General features: G+C 31.1%; 2 long non-coding RNA genes across 2 annotated transcripts; one reads left to right on the top strand and one right to left on the bottom strand.

Annotated features, from left to right (window-relative positions):
- Positions 1-7,929: 7,929 nt before the first annotated feature.
- LOC136774815 (uncharacterized) lies at positions 7,930-9,931 on the top strand. The gene is made up of 3 exons (XR_010822860.1): positions 7,930-8,485; positions 8,553-8,771; positions 8,931-9,931. It is a non-coding gene; the product is annotated as an uncharacterized lncRNA (long non-coding RNA).
- A 2,575-nt stretch (positions 9,932-12,506) lies between these two features.
- On the bottom strand, positions 12,507-14,569 carry LOC136774808 (uncharacterized). Its single transcript, XR_010822856.1, has 3 exons — positions 13,911-14,569; positions 13,625-13,843; positions 12,507-13,465 (listed from the first exon to the last, which is right to left on the bottom strand). It is a non-coding gene; the product is annotated as an uncharacterized lncRNA (long non-coding RNA).

Raw genomic sequence — 14,569 nt, 5'->3', positions numbered from 1 at the left:
TTCTATATTCAAAATAGATATCCATGCGTGTAGTTGGAAAACTATTTAAAGCTGAAAACAAGATGAACTCAGCAGTATACATATACCTTTTAAAGAACTTTATCTTCACAAATATTATCAGAACATATCTCGCAGAAAAGTTGCCAAATTTTAATAGCATCATTCAAATGTCCATTTTACAAATTAAACAAGATAATGGTTTAACAATCATTTCAACAATTACAAAAATAATTGCAGATCAGCAGTATTATTAGATCTGTGTGTATGTATAAATGATTAGAAAATTAATGTTATATGATATAGACTGGAAGAAAATAGTGCAACGGAGCCAAATAAATGTCGCATAAGATATAGAAGGATGTGGCGGATAAATAAGACATTTGCCTAAACCAAAATGCGATTTTTCTCACATTGAATAATAAAAATCATTGCAACAAACAGCTATGCTTTCCAAATATAAAACAGTTGTAATTTTGTATGTAATTTAACGAATATATGACTACTACAAGAATAGGTAATTACCATGTGTGTTTAGAATTTTGAGAAAGGGATGAAATAAAAATATGTTAATTAAACTAGCTTTAATTTAAAATAATAGCAATTAAAACATTGTCATACAAGATTATTAAATTTACAATAAGAGTTTGTTGTATATGCACTAATCGCTTACACATTCACTATTATAACATTAAGTCACAATTATTGAAATGACTGGGCCATACAGAGAAGTGCTTCATGTTTTAATACTTTTTCATTTATTAGTCTATAATTACTTCTTTCCTTAATTGAAAGTCATCATAACCGAATTTCAACTGTAACAAAAATAAAACAACCGCAAAGTATATTTTCTTAAAAATTCACAATAATTTTCATTTTTTTTTATTAATTTATACTCATCTGATATATTTTGTCTTCTCTGTTATTTATTAAAATCCTTCCTTCTTTTCCACAATCGTTTTCCGAAAATATTTTTTTAGTTGATGATATAAAATTGAGGGTTAATCGCGCCATTTGACAGCTACGGACAAACTCCCTAGAAATCCCCTCGCCCCTCTGATTCTAACTTCCCCTCGCCAAAACTCAAGATTAATGGCCAAAACGTAGTATCCCGCAAGGACAGAAACTGTAGCGTAGGATCCCGCAGTGAACAGAAACTATAGCGTAGGATCCCGCAGGGAACAGAAACTGTAGCGTAGTATCCTAAGGATACTACGCTATAGGAAAATTATACTACGGTAGTATAATTATACTACACTTGGCAACGCTGCTACCAATAGTTGTCGCTTGCAAGTAACGAAAAGAGCGATTCTAGTTGAGTTCGGAATTAAACTCTTTTCACTCCGACGGAGCTTTCCCTAGAATTCCCTATTCACTCCGTCTAGTAATTCTGTGTCCGGGAGCAAGTTAGAGAGGGGCCATTCCACGTCAAAACAGACAGATTTCGGAGTACAACACCGATTTTTTTTTTTAAAATATGTGTTAATATATAAGAAAATACAAGACTTTTGGCGCTAGTTTGAGTCAAAAATCTTTTTTCGTTTCGGAGATACGAGCTGTCAAAGTTTGCAGTTTTACTGTTTTTGGTAAAAACACGTAATCTTTGAAAATTTATATCTCCTAAACGAATAAAGATAGAAGACTCTGGCTGGAACGAGTGTACTCAGAAAGAATCATACTTTATTAGAAAAATATAAAAAAAGACAGTTTGTTTTAATTGGTTAAAACTATTAACAATTAAAATAAACATTTGAATTAACAAATGTGTTGTCATGCTCTGACAATTATAAAAAAATATCAGGAATGTTCCTTGGAATGTCCTCTACAAAGAAGAAAATTAAAACGCGTATACTCTCTTGGTGTTCATAGTGAAAAAAAATATTTTATCACGACGCGCTCGGCCAGAAGCGTCGTTCGAGCGGCGTAAACCGGTGAAGCGCATGCGTAACTGAGAGCGACTAGTCTCTACATGTCGGAATCCATCAATCTATGAATAATGCGAGCTAATAACATGTTTTAATTGTTTGTTTATGTTTTTATAAATATTATAAATTAACAATATATTTATTATTATTCTGCTTTATAAGCAGTCGTTATTTATTTACAAAATAATTAGCAATAAGACATTTGAACATGGCATTGAATATACAAATTATATACTAATTTATATTTACATATTTTATTAAATTATGGCAGAAGAAAATATTATGAATATGAAATTTCTGTACTGAAAATATTTAACAAACTTTAACAATTGTATAATTATCTGATTGAGGAAAAGCTTTAGTTTGTAATTGTGTCTTTGAATCTATCGTTAAAAATGCACGATAATTTCTAGTTCCTTTAACTATTTTTACTTTTCAAAAAAATCTCGTTTAAATTATTTTAATGCTTATTAAAACACTTCGTACGAGATTTTTTGAAAAGTGAAAATAGTTAAAGGAACTTGAAATTATCGTGCATTTTTAACGATAGATTCAAAGACACAATTACAAACTAAAGCTTTTCCTCAATCAGATAATTATACAAATGTTAAAGTTTGTTAAATATTTTCAGTACAGAAATTTCATATTCCTAATATTTTCTTCTGCCTTAATTTAATAAAATATGTAAATATAAATTAGTATATAATTTGTATATTCAATGCCATGTTCAAATGTCTTATTGCTAATTATTTTGTAAATAAATAACGACTGCTTATAAAGCAGAATAATAATAAATATATTGTTAATTTATAATATTTATAAAAGCATAAACAAACAATTAAAACATGTTATTAGCTCGCATTATTCATAGATTGATGGATTCCGACATGTAGAGACTAGTCGCGCTCAGTTACGCATGCGCTTCACCGGTTTACGCCGCTCGAACGACGCTTCTGGCCGAGCGCGTCGTGATAAAATATTTTTTTTCACTATGAACACCAAGAGAGTATACGCGTTTTAATTTTTTTCTTTGTAGAGGACATTCCAAGGAACATTCCTGATATTTTTTTATAATTGTCAGAGCATGACAACACATTTGTTAATTCAAATGTTTATTTTAATTGTTAATAGTTTTAACCAATTAAAACAAACTGTCTTTTTTTATATTTTTCTAATAAAGTATGATTCTTTCTGAGTACACTCGTTCCAGCCAGAGTCTTCTATCTTTATTCGTTTAGGAGATATAAATTTTCAAAGATTACGTGTTTTTACCAAAAACAGTAAAACTGCAAACTTTGACAGCTCGTATCTCCGAAACGAAAAAAGATTTTTGACTCAAACTAGCGCCAAAAGACTTGTATTTTCTTATATATTAACACATATTTTTTAAAAAAAAATCGGTGTTGTACTCCGAAATCTGTCTGTTTTGACGTGGAATGGCCCAAAAGGAAAATAGGGGTAAGGATAAATAAGAAATATTGGCACTAATTGGGAGCTCCGTCTGACTAGTTTAAGCGGGAAAGAAGCAAAATTGACAAATGTTGGTTTCATTATTTTGGAATTAAATTTCAAACGTTTGTTCATATAAATCTAAGGGCCTGATAAAGTAAGTGAAATAAAATTTAAAATAATACAATATCGTGTATAGTTAAAAAATTAATCTTTTATTTCTTTTTAACAGTTGTTATGAATAATGAATATAGTTCGTGTAGACTCTACCAATTTTAATTTAATTTATTTTGATAACTGTCTTCTTTCAATTAATTGCAATAATTTAGTAGTACAGCAAAAATGAAAAATTCCAGTAGCAACTTTATCCCTCCATATATTTTTAATATAATTTTATAAACTACTCACTACTTTTTTCTTGCAGTAGGACATCCATTTTTATTTTATCAAAATAAATTAAATTAAAATTGGTAGAGTGTACACAACTAAATTCATTATTCATAACAACTGTTAAAAAGAAATAAAAGATTAATTTTTTAACTATACACGATATTGTATTATTTTAAATTTTACTTCACTTACTTTATCAGGCCCTTAGATTTATATAAACAAACGTTTGAAATTTAATTCCAAAATAATGAAACCAACATTTGTCAATTTTGCTTCTTTCCCGCTTAAACTAGTCAGACGGAGCTCCCAATTAGTGCCAATATTTCTTATTTATCCTTACCCCTATTTTCCTTTTAGAAGTGGGGATAGAATAGCAATTAGCTATCACAGCTCTTCCATATTCCCTATTCACTCTCTAACTTGCTCCCAGACACAGAATTACTAGACGGAGTGAATAGGGAATTCTAGGGAAAGCTCCGTCGGAGTGAAAAGAGTTTAATTCCGAACTCAACTTGTAACTTCCGTCTATAGGACGTTTACGTTCGTGATCCGATCCAGATCACGATCCAACCTAGCCGCAGGAATGCAACGTCGGAAAAAAAAATTACTAGATGGATCAGAGGCTTCCACGTGAGCCGATCCGATCCGATCAGGAAATTCAGAGGGTTGGTGATCAGACTGATCAGACAGATTTGGCTACTGCATTGGGGTATTACTGGTAGCATTCAGCAGAGACAAATGTTGAGGGAGGGGTGTATGTTATTGGCTATTACTCTTAGATCCTATAATTTTATCCAATAGAAGTAGAAGTTTAAAAAGAAATCTGGTAACGTTACTGAGCTGCTACCTCTGCTGAATGCTACCACTGATGTACCAACAGCGAAAGGCATTGGTGTAATTGAAGTGACAATAACTATTATCCGAAATAATTTTAATTTAAAAATATATAAAAAAGATAAGCTAATATTATAGAAAGCAATTATATTTAAAATGACATAAGCTTTCGGCATATTTTTGAAAATTCTTTGATATGGATATTGTACAAAGTGATAGAATTAATATTGATTTTTTTCTTTAGATTTATGAAATAGAATAATGAATAGAAGTTGACAATATAGCATAGGTATATTAATGATATAGAATAAATAATATCTGAAAATATTTGTTTTTTTAATTGCTATTTATATGTAACACATACCAGATCCATGTAAAAGTGTAGATTCTACTTGTTATAATAATAACTTAATTCTACATATATGTTTAATGTATGATAAAAAAGTAAATAGCATTTATAATACTTGAAACGACAGTATAAGCTTTGCTAATACTATGTGTCAAATAAAAAATTACCCACTTTATACATTTTAGTAATAATTACAAATTTATTATTATTTGGAAAGCTTATAAAATTTCTTTCTGAAGTCATATTTGAGCAGTGTCTCCTCTTCACAATTGCCTTATCAAGAATAAGCATATATAGGGAGGTTCTCTAACGGTGGCATATAGGAGATTCGTGTTAGTTGACTATAGGGCTCAGGATGATGGTATCTGAGAGCGCTGATTGGTCAATATCATGTAGTGCCAACATGAAATGGTCCGTTACCAATAGATGAATACGAAAAATGAGACCCATTCGCCATTTTGGAGTAGAGAAGTGTTTACATGCTAGTTGTAGAAGAAAGAGGTGTGAAATGGAAAAATGTCAAATAGTGAGGTTACTAAAGTAAAAATGGAAAATAATGAATGGAAAGTAAGAATATTCGAACTTTCCATTCATTATTTTCCATTTTTACTTTAGTAACCTCACTATTTGACATTTTTCCATTTCACACCTCTTTCTTCTACAACTAGCATGTAAACACTTCTCTACTCCAAAATGGCGGATGGGTCTCATTTTTCGTATTCATCTATTGGTAACGGACCATTTCATGTTGGCACTACATGATATTGACCAATCAGCGCTCTCAGATACCATCATCCTGAGCCCTATAGTCAACTAACACGAATCTCCTATATGCCACCGTTAGAGAACCTCCCTGTATAATTAGTGGAATCAATTGTTGAAGGCATATTATACATGTAAAGGGAATACGCCTGAGGTAAAACCTTTTACAAAGACATAATAGTACATTTTCTTATTTCTGGTAGCTCATATAGCCATATCACCTCTTCGTAAAAGGTTTTACCCCATGCGTAGTCCTTTACATGTGTAATATGCCTTCAACAATTGGTTCCACTAATTATGCTTATTCTTGATAAGGCACTTGTGAAGAGGAGACACTGCTCAAATATGACTTCAGAAAGAAATATTATAAGCTTTCCAAATAATGAAAAATTTTAAATCATTACTAAAATGTATAAAGTGGGTAATTTTTTATTTGACACATAGTATTAGCAAAGTCTATACTATCGTTTCAAGTATTATAAATGCAATTTATTTTTTTATCATACGTTAAACATATTATAACCTATCGCGGATATTCAGTAAGGGAAAGGCGAGTGAACGCCAGACAGGCACAATGCACACGGACTTTATGATTTAATACTTTTAAAGTTTTGGGCGCCAGGCCTATTTTATTATAGACCAGTCCGCGGCCTTCCCGGCTTGAGTTCTCTTAGATTTGAGTCCTGCCCACGAATCTAACAAGTACAATTCTATTAGAGTAAATATTAAATTCCAACTTTTACTATCTATTATTCAGTTCCTTTATATTCAAATTACAGTCCCCTCTCAAGCATACTACTTTACACTAATAAGACTAATTATAATCATTATATACATTTTAACATCTTACAACTTCCCATTTTATGGATCACTAATAGATCCTTAACATTCATATAATTACTCTAGAGGCCTAATATACATGAGTCTAAATTATAAAATTCTATACTAAGAGCTTAAATAGACTGATTATATGCTCAATGTCCTCCAGGACATTATAGTTAGTTTAGGCTGGTGGTTTAGCCTCGGTAGGGGGTAAAGTTCCATAAATTTTTCTAGTTACTTTTAGGTGGAACTTTGGAGGAGTTGACAGTAGATAAGTTACCAGATCTACGCATGCGCATAAAGAAGCAACTGCTGATGCTAATACTCTATAAGATGTAGTCCATAATTAAATGTATGTCACGGATTGTGGTTATGTTTATGTTTTGTTGGAGTTGTCAAAACTTGAAAATATTAAATAATCATTTCTTCTACATACTTTATATGTTTAAACAAAGTTTGGATATAAATTGAAAAGACAATTGGCAGGAAAAATTTCAGATAAGTGCAATTTTAGTAAAATACAGCTTATATTTTGATGTAATAATGACGTATACTTTGTGAAAAATCTAATTGTTGTTGCAGGATATTAAGATTGCTTTCCATTCTTAAAGCAGCTAAGGATTGAGGAAATTGTAGGAAACATGATCCTTACGCTCCTCTTTAGATGACTCACACAGAAAGTGTCCAATAAATTGAAAGCTCATTGGATAGCGATGGATACAATCTGAACGAAAGATTATGCAAGAATATATTTCAAATAAATAATACAATGTTATGATATATGATAAGAATGTTATATGCTGTGTGAAGAAGGTAATACTTATTGCTAGATACTTAAATGTTTGAGTTAAAGTCTGCTATTTATTGATAAAATTAATAAGAATATCAAGTTGGTTCTTTCCCTTGGATGATCTCACAGAAAACATGTAATCGTTAGTTCTTTAATTATAAATATCTTATTGTGTGCTATTTTTTTAGACTTAGCATTTATATCTAATCTAATTTAATGCAACAAGTAATGAATCTACAGTGTGCACTTTAGAATTATTCTATTCATGTAGCTCATTTAAAAACACATTTACACAGATATTTATGACGAGTAGAAATTTACAGCTAAGGAGTTTACCATCTTACGTATTCAATGCATGAATAACCTCTGTATTATATAGCAGAGATAAATTTAATAAGAAATTTGTTTACATATTTATATTCAAAATAAGGTGTATTTAATCAGGTTTGAATATATCCTTACAATTGCACAGCTACATTTGCATTATGGCAGGCGTACACTCTTTACTACTATGTATTAATTTATTTTTTCTCCAACAGGTTATAAAGAAAGTACTGACTTGATAGATGACATATTTATGGACATATTTTGAAATATATATACAGGGTTGTTTTCTACCAGCGAGACATAGGAGAATTCGTGTTATTTGACTGTAGCACTCGGTGGAATGGAATCTGAGCGCCCTGATTGGCGAATCTTTCTTAATGCCAACTTAAAATTGCTCGTTGCCAATAGAAAAATGACAACTGTAAGATCCTTCCGCCATTATCGACGCGTTTGACAGTTTACATGCTATTCGTAAACAGAAAGTGACAGTAAGAAAAGAAAGATGAAAAGGATATTGAGGTTAAAAGGGAGAATGACAACGTAATGAAAGAAAAGTGATAAAGATATTCAGTGAAAGATAAACCGAATATATAATTAAAATAATAATAATTTTTAATGTTCTAAATAATTATTCTCAGTATTATTAATGCTCAATTATACGTTTTAGCCTCTTTAAAAAGGATAGAAATTATCATGGTTACACGGTGGATACCAATGAAATAAGAAATTCTGGAAAATGACATTAACCGGTATAATATATTCAATATAAATGCAAAGCAACATATAGAATATATAGAATGAAACTGCAGAAATGATTTTTATCTTGTCCTATGAGAAGCGGTGAGCTGAATTTCATTTGAAGTTATTATAATTGTTATAAAATACTACATATTTTAATAACAAATAGGTAGTCCTTTAAATATTTTTCCAAATTTCATTTATCTACATCAAGAAAGGTTGATTATGATGAAAATGTACGAGAACATGGATTTACAATTCCTTCTGATATACTGCGCACCCATTTGCAGAAGGCAAAATATAAATGTTAGCATTATAGAGCTTTAATGAAGCAGTCAAAAATGTATGCATTTACTAGTACCAAACTGCGATGGAAATGTTGGTTGGGGTGTGTATATTATTCATCATGATGAAGCTTTACAAATAAATTTTGATAAATTTATATGCTTTATGAGACTTTTTTAATCTTTCAGGGAGGTGCTTATTTAGCCTGACAAACTCATCCAAAATGTAGTTTCTATTTGTTGATATATATTATGTTTTTCAGAGCCACATAAATGAAAATGAGTATACTGTTGATGGTTCAAGAGCCAAATGCCGTATGGTGATTCTGTGTGAAAGAAGTTTATACCCTAGATGTGCGAAGAGAAGATTCGTTAAGTTCTGAATGGTCCAGTTTGTGATCAGATAAGTATTGCATGATTGACAGTCCGATATGTGTTAGAATAATAAACACTTTTAAATCATTTTTACATGATTGGATTAATCTTTGTTTTTTATTTGCAGTCTCTTTGAAATGTTAGTAAATCTATTATGCATGAGGTAACTCACTTAATGTGTATACCTAACATAATACTACTATTGAAGTTTCAACACAATATTTGATCAAATATTAAATATACTCTATAATTACAAAATCTGCAGCATGAACAATCATAGAGGAACATTTTGGTACATTAATTATATTCATGCAAAATTGTTCAAATATTTGAATGCCTCATTTCAATTCACTGGAAAGAAATATTGTATGGAAAGTCTAAATGTTAACACAATTGCATTCCAAGCTGTTGGTTAATATGCGTTACGCACACAATTCAGCAGGATATTATTCAATGTTTCACAGTCATTAGTACCATTACTATAATTAACAGCAAACATGTCTGTATATACCTACTTCGAAGGTCTTCGATGCAAAATTTTCTTCTACAAGACAAAAATTTATGCTGCAGTATATCTCGAAAGTTAATAAAAGTGCTTTATAAAATAGCTTTGGTTTTTAAAATCTAGAAGACATGATTACCGTATACTTTTTCCGTCAAAATGATTCATGCCACGACCAACTCAACACAAAATTTCCTTTTTACTTTACGGATAGATTTACAAACGAAACCGCATGTACTTACTGCAATTACTTTGGAACTAGGAATGTCTTTAGAATTTGTATTATTCACTAAATGATTCGTTAATTGTGTATATATTGGTTTAAGAAATCTGACATGTAAATAGAAAAATTATATTTCCATTATAAAATATACTTTAATAAATCAACATTATTATAATAATATTAACAAATAATTCACAAATATATAATAGTTGCACTATTCCACTACAAATATTGCTCGAATAGACCACCAGCAACTGCAGAACAGTATTCTATTCTTTTTTCGAAACATTCTAATATGTTCTGCAGTATCTGGGATGTTATTATTGTTTCACATGCTACAATAATTTTTTCCTTCAATTCCTCGAGGCTCTCTATCTCAATTCCATTATAAACGGAATTTTTTAATATTCCCCAAACTCCAAAATCTAAGGGCGCGAGGTCGGGCGATCTTGGGGGCCATTCGATTGGACCGTGCTTCCCTATCCATCTTCCTGTATATTTGGCATTTAAATATTCCAAGATGATTTTTGCCGTATGGGCTGGAGCCCCATCTTGTTGGAATGTAACGTTCCTCTGTGCAAAAAGAAATTTAACATTAATTCTAAAGTTTGTATTATAGTAATTTGAATGTATACTCAAATATTTAATTAAATTTACATTTTGCACCACCCTTCGGACTCTTGGGTCCACCTCGTCTTTCAATAATTGCAGATACTTATCGGCATTTAGATTGCCATCGATAAATATCGGGCCAATGATGCTATCTCCTATTATACCAAGCCATACATTGAGCTTCTGTTGGTATTGAGTATGACATTCAAAATTCTCGTGCGAATTTTCTTGAGCCCAAACTCTTGTGTTCTGCTTATTGGGCGGGTGGACTAATACGAAAGTTGATTCGTCCGAAAACAGAATATCTTTTAATGAAATATCATTATTTTCTAGTTTATCTATCATAATCTTGCAAAAATTATGTCGTTTTACATAATCCGTTTCTTTTAACACTTGACAGTGAAAAAGTTTATAGGCTCGAAATTTGTTCGCTTTTAAAGTTTTCCGCACAGACAATACGGAAACTCCGACCTCCCTGCTAATTTTAATGAGCGATTGATGGGGATTATTTATAGCAGAAGTCCTAATATTCTCCTTTACTATTTCGGACAAAGCCCTTGAAGGTCGTCTTTCCTTATGATGGCTACGATCTAAACATCCTGTCTCTTCAAATTTTTTAATAATTCGCTCAACTGCATATCTACTTGGGGTCGGGCGATTATCAAATTCCCTTTGGAATAATCGTGATATTTCTCTTATGGAAATTCCGCCATAATACCATTTTATAATTTGGATTTTTTCTTTTAAATTCATCATGTTTTAACCCTGAAAAATTACATTAATAATTTGCTACTGCAGCGTTTTTTAAAATTGGAATTATTTATAAATAAGCAACGCAATACTCACGTAAAAATCCTTTTACTTTTTCTACTTCTTTTATAAGTCGGGGGGACCATGCATCGGTTGCTATTCAGCAATATCCATATTAATAAATATTAGTTAGGTTTATATCACGATTATTCCAAAGGGAATTTGATAATCGCCCGACCCCAAGTAGATATGCAGTTGAGCGAATTATTAAAAAATTTGAAGAGACAGGATGTTTAGATCGTAGCCATCATAAGGAAAGACGACCTTCAAGGGCTTTGTCCGAAATAGTAAAGGAGAATATTAGGACTTCTGCTATAAATAATCCCCATCAATCGCTCATTAAAATTAGCAGGGAGGTCGGAGTTTCCGTATTGTCTGTGCGGAAAACTTTAAAAGCGAACAAATTTCGAGCCTATAAACTTTTTCACTGTCAAGTGTTAAAAGAAACGGATTATGTAAAACGACATAATTTTTGCAAGATTATGATAGATAAACTAGAAAATAATGATATTTCATTAAAAGATATTCTGTTTTCGGACGAATCAACTTTCGTATTAGTCCACCCGCCCAATAAGCAGAACACAAGAGTTTGGGCTCAAGAAAATTCGCACGAGAATTTTGAATGTCATACTCAATACCAACAGAAGCTCAATGTATGGCTTGGTATAATAGGAGATAGCATCATTGGCCCGATATTTATCGATGGCAATCTAAATGCCGATAAGTATCTGCAATTATTGAAAGACGAGGTGGACCCAAGAGTCCGAAGGGTGGTGCAAAATGTAAATTTAATTAAATATTTGAGTATACATTCAAATTACTATAATACAAACTTTAGAATTAATGTTAAATTTCTTTTTGCACAGAGGAACGTTACATTCCAACAAGATGGGGCTCCAGCCCATACGGCAAAAATCATCTTGGAATATTTAAATGCCAAATATACAGGAAGATGGATAGGGAAGCACGGTCCAATCGAATGGCCCCCAAGATCGCCCGACCTCGCGCCCTTAGATTTTGGAGTTTGGGGAATATTAAAAAATTCCGTTTATAATGGAATTGAGATAGAGAGCCTCGAGGAATTGAAGGAAAAAATTATTGTAGCATGTGAAACAATAATAACATCCCAGATACTGCAGAACATATTAGAATGTTTCGAAAAAAGAATAGAATACTGTTCTGCAGTTGCTGGTGGTCTATTCGAGCAATATTTGTAGTGGAATAGTGCAACTATTATATATTTGTGAATTATTTGTTAATATTATTATAATAATGTTGATTTATTAAAGTATATTTTATAATGGAAATATAATTTTTCTATTTACATGTCAGATTTCTTAAACCAATATATACACAATTAACGAATCATTTAGTGAATAATACAAATTCTAAAGACATTCCTAGTTCTAAAGTAATTGCAGTAAGTACATGCGGTTTCGTTTGTAAATCTATCCGTAAAGTAAAAAGGAAATTTTGTGTTGAGTTGGTCGTGGCATGAATCATTTTGACGGAAAAAGTATACGGTAATCATGTCTTCTAGATTTTAAAAACCAAAGCTATTTTATAAAGCACTTTTATTAACTTTCGAGATATACTGCAGCATAAATTTTTGTCTTGTAGAAGAAAATTTTGCATCGAAGACCTTCGAAGTAGGTATATACAGACATGTTTGCTGTTAATTATAGTAATGGTACTAATGACTATGAAACATTGAATAATATCCTGCTGAATTGTGTGCGTAACGCATATTAACCAACAGCTTGGAATGCAATTGTGTTAACATTTAGACTTTCCATACAATATTTCTTTCCAGTGAATTGAAATGAGGCATTCAAATATTTGAACAATTTTGCATGAATATAATTAATGTACCAAAATGTTCCTCTATGATTGTTCATGCTTCAGATTTTGTAATTATAGAGTATATTTAATATTTGATCAAATATTGTGTTGAAACTTCAATAGTAGTATTATGTTAGGTATACACATTAAGTGAGTTACCTCATGCATAATAGATTTACTAACATTTCAAAGAGACTGCAAATAAAAAACAAAGATTAATCCAATCATGTAAAAATGATTTAAAAGTGTTTATTATTCTAACACATATCGGACTGTCATTCATGCAATACTTATCTGATCACAAACTGGACCATTCAGAACTTAACGAATCTTCTCTTCGCACATCTAGGGTATAAACTTCTTTCACACAGAATCACCATACGGCATTTGGCTCTTGAACCATCAACAGTATACTCATTTTCATTTATGTGGCTCTGAAAAACATAATATATATCAACAAATAGAAACTACATTTTGGATGAGTTTGTCAGGCTAAATAAGCACCTCCCTAAAAGATTAAAAAAGTCTCATAAAGCATATAAATTTATCAAAATTTATTTGTAAAGCTTCATCATGATGAATAATATACACACCCCAACCAACATTTCCATCGCAGTTTGGTACTAGTAAATGCATACATTTTTGACTGCTTCATTAAAGCTCTATAATGCTAACATTTATATTTTGCCTTCTGCAAATGGGTGCGCAGTATATCAGAAGGAATTGTAAATCCATGTTCTCGTACATTTTCATCATAATCAACCTTTCTTGATGTAGATAAATGAAATTTGGAAAAATATTTAAAGGACTACCTATTTGTTATTAAAATATGTAGTATTTTATAACAATTATAATAACTTCAAATGAAATTCAGCTCACCGCTTCTCATAGGACAAGATAAAAATCATTTCTGCAGTTTCATTCTATATATTCTATATGTTGCTTTGCATTTATATTGAATATATTATACAGGTTAATGTCATTTTCCAGAATTTCTTATTTCATTGGTATCCACCGTGTAACCATGATAATTTCCATCCTTTTTAAAGAGGCTAAAACGTATAATTGAGCATTAATAATACTGAGAATAATTATTTAGAACATTAAAAATTATTATTATTTTAATTATATATTCGGTTTATCTTTCACTGAATATCTTCATCACTTTTCTTTCATTACGTTGTCATTCTCCCTTTTAACCTCAATATCCTTTTCATCTTTCTTTTCTTACTGTCACTTTCTGTTTACGAATAGCATGTAAACTGTCAAACGCGTCGATAATGGCGGAAAGATCTTACAGTTGTCATTTTTCTATTGGCAACGAGCAATTTTAAGTTGGCATTAAGAAAGATTCGCCAATCAGGGCGCTCAGATTCCATTCCACCGAGTGCTACAGTCAAATAACACGAATTCTCCTATGTCTCGCTGGTAGAAAACAACCCATACATATATATCTACACATATATTGAGCTTGGTTGATGACACTTTTAGTTAGCAGAATTCGACAGTCAACTTTCCAATGTATTAATTTAAGTAAA

Source organism: Prorops nasuta, unplaced genomic scaffold (genome assembly GCF_024137725.1).
Source record: "Prorops nasuta isolate Cenicafe-Biocafe unplaced genomic scaffold, Cenicafe_Pnas_1.2 PNAS00007, whole genome shotgun sequence".
Classification (NCBI taxonomy): domain Eukaryota; kingdom Metazoa; phylum Arthropoda; class Insecta; order Hymenoptera; family Bethylidae; genus Prorops; species Prorops nasuta.
This window is presented reverse-complemented; position numbering and strand designations above follow the sequence as displayed.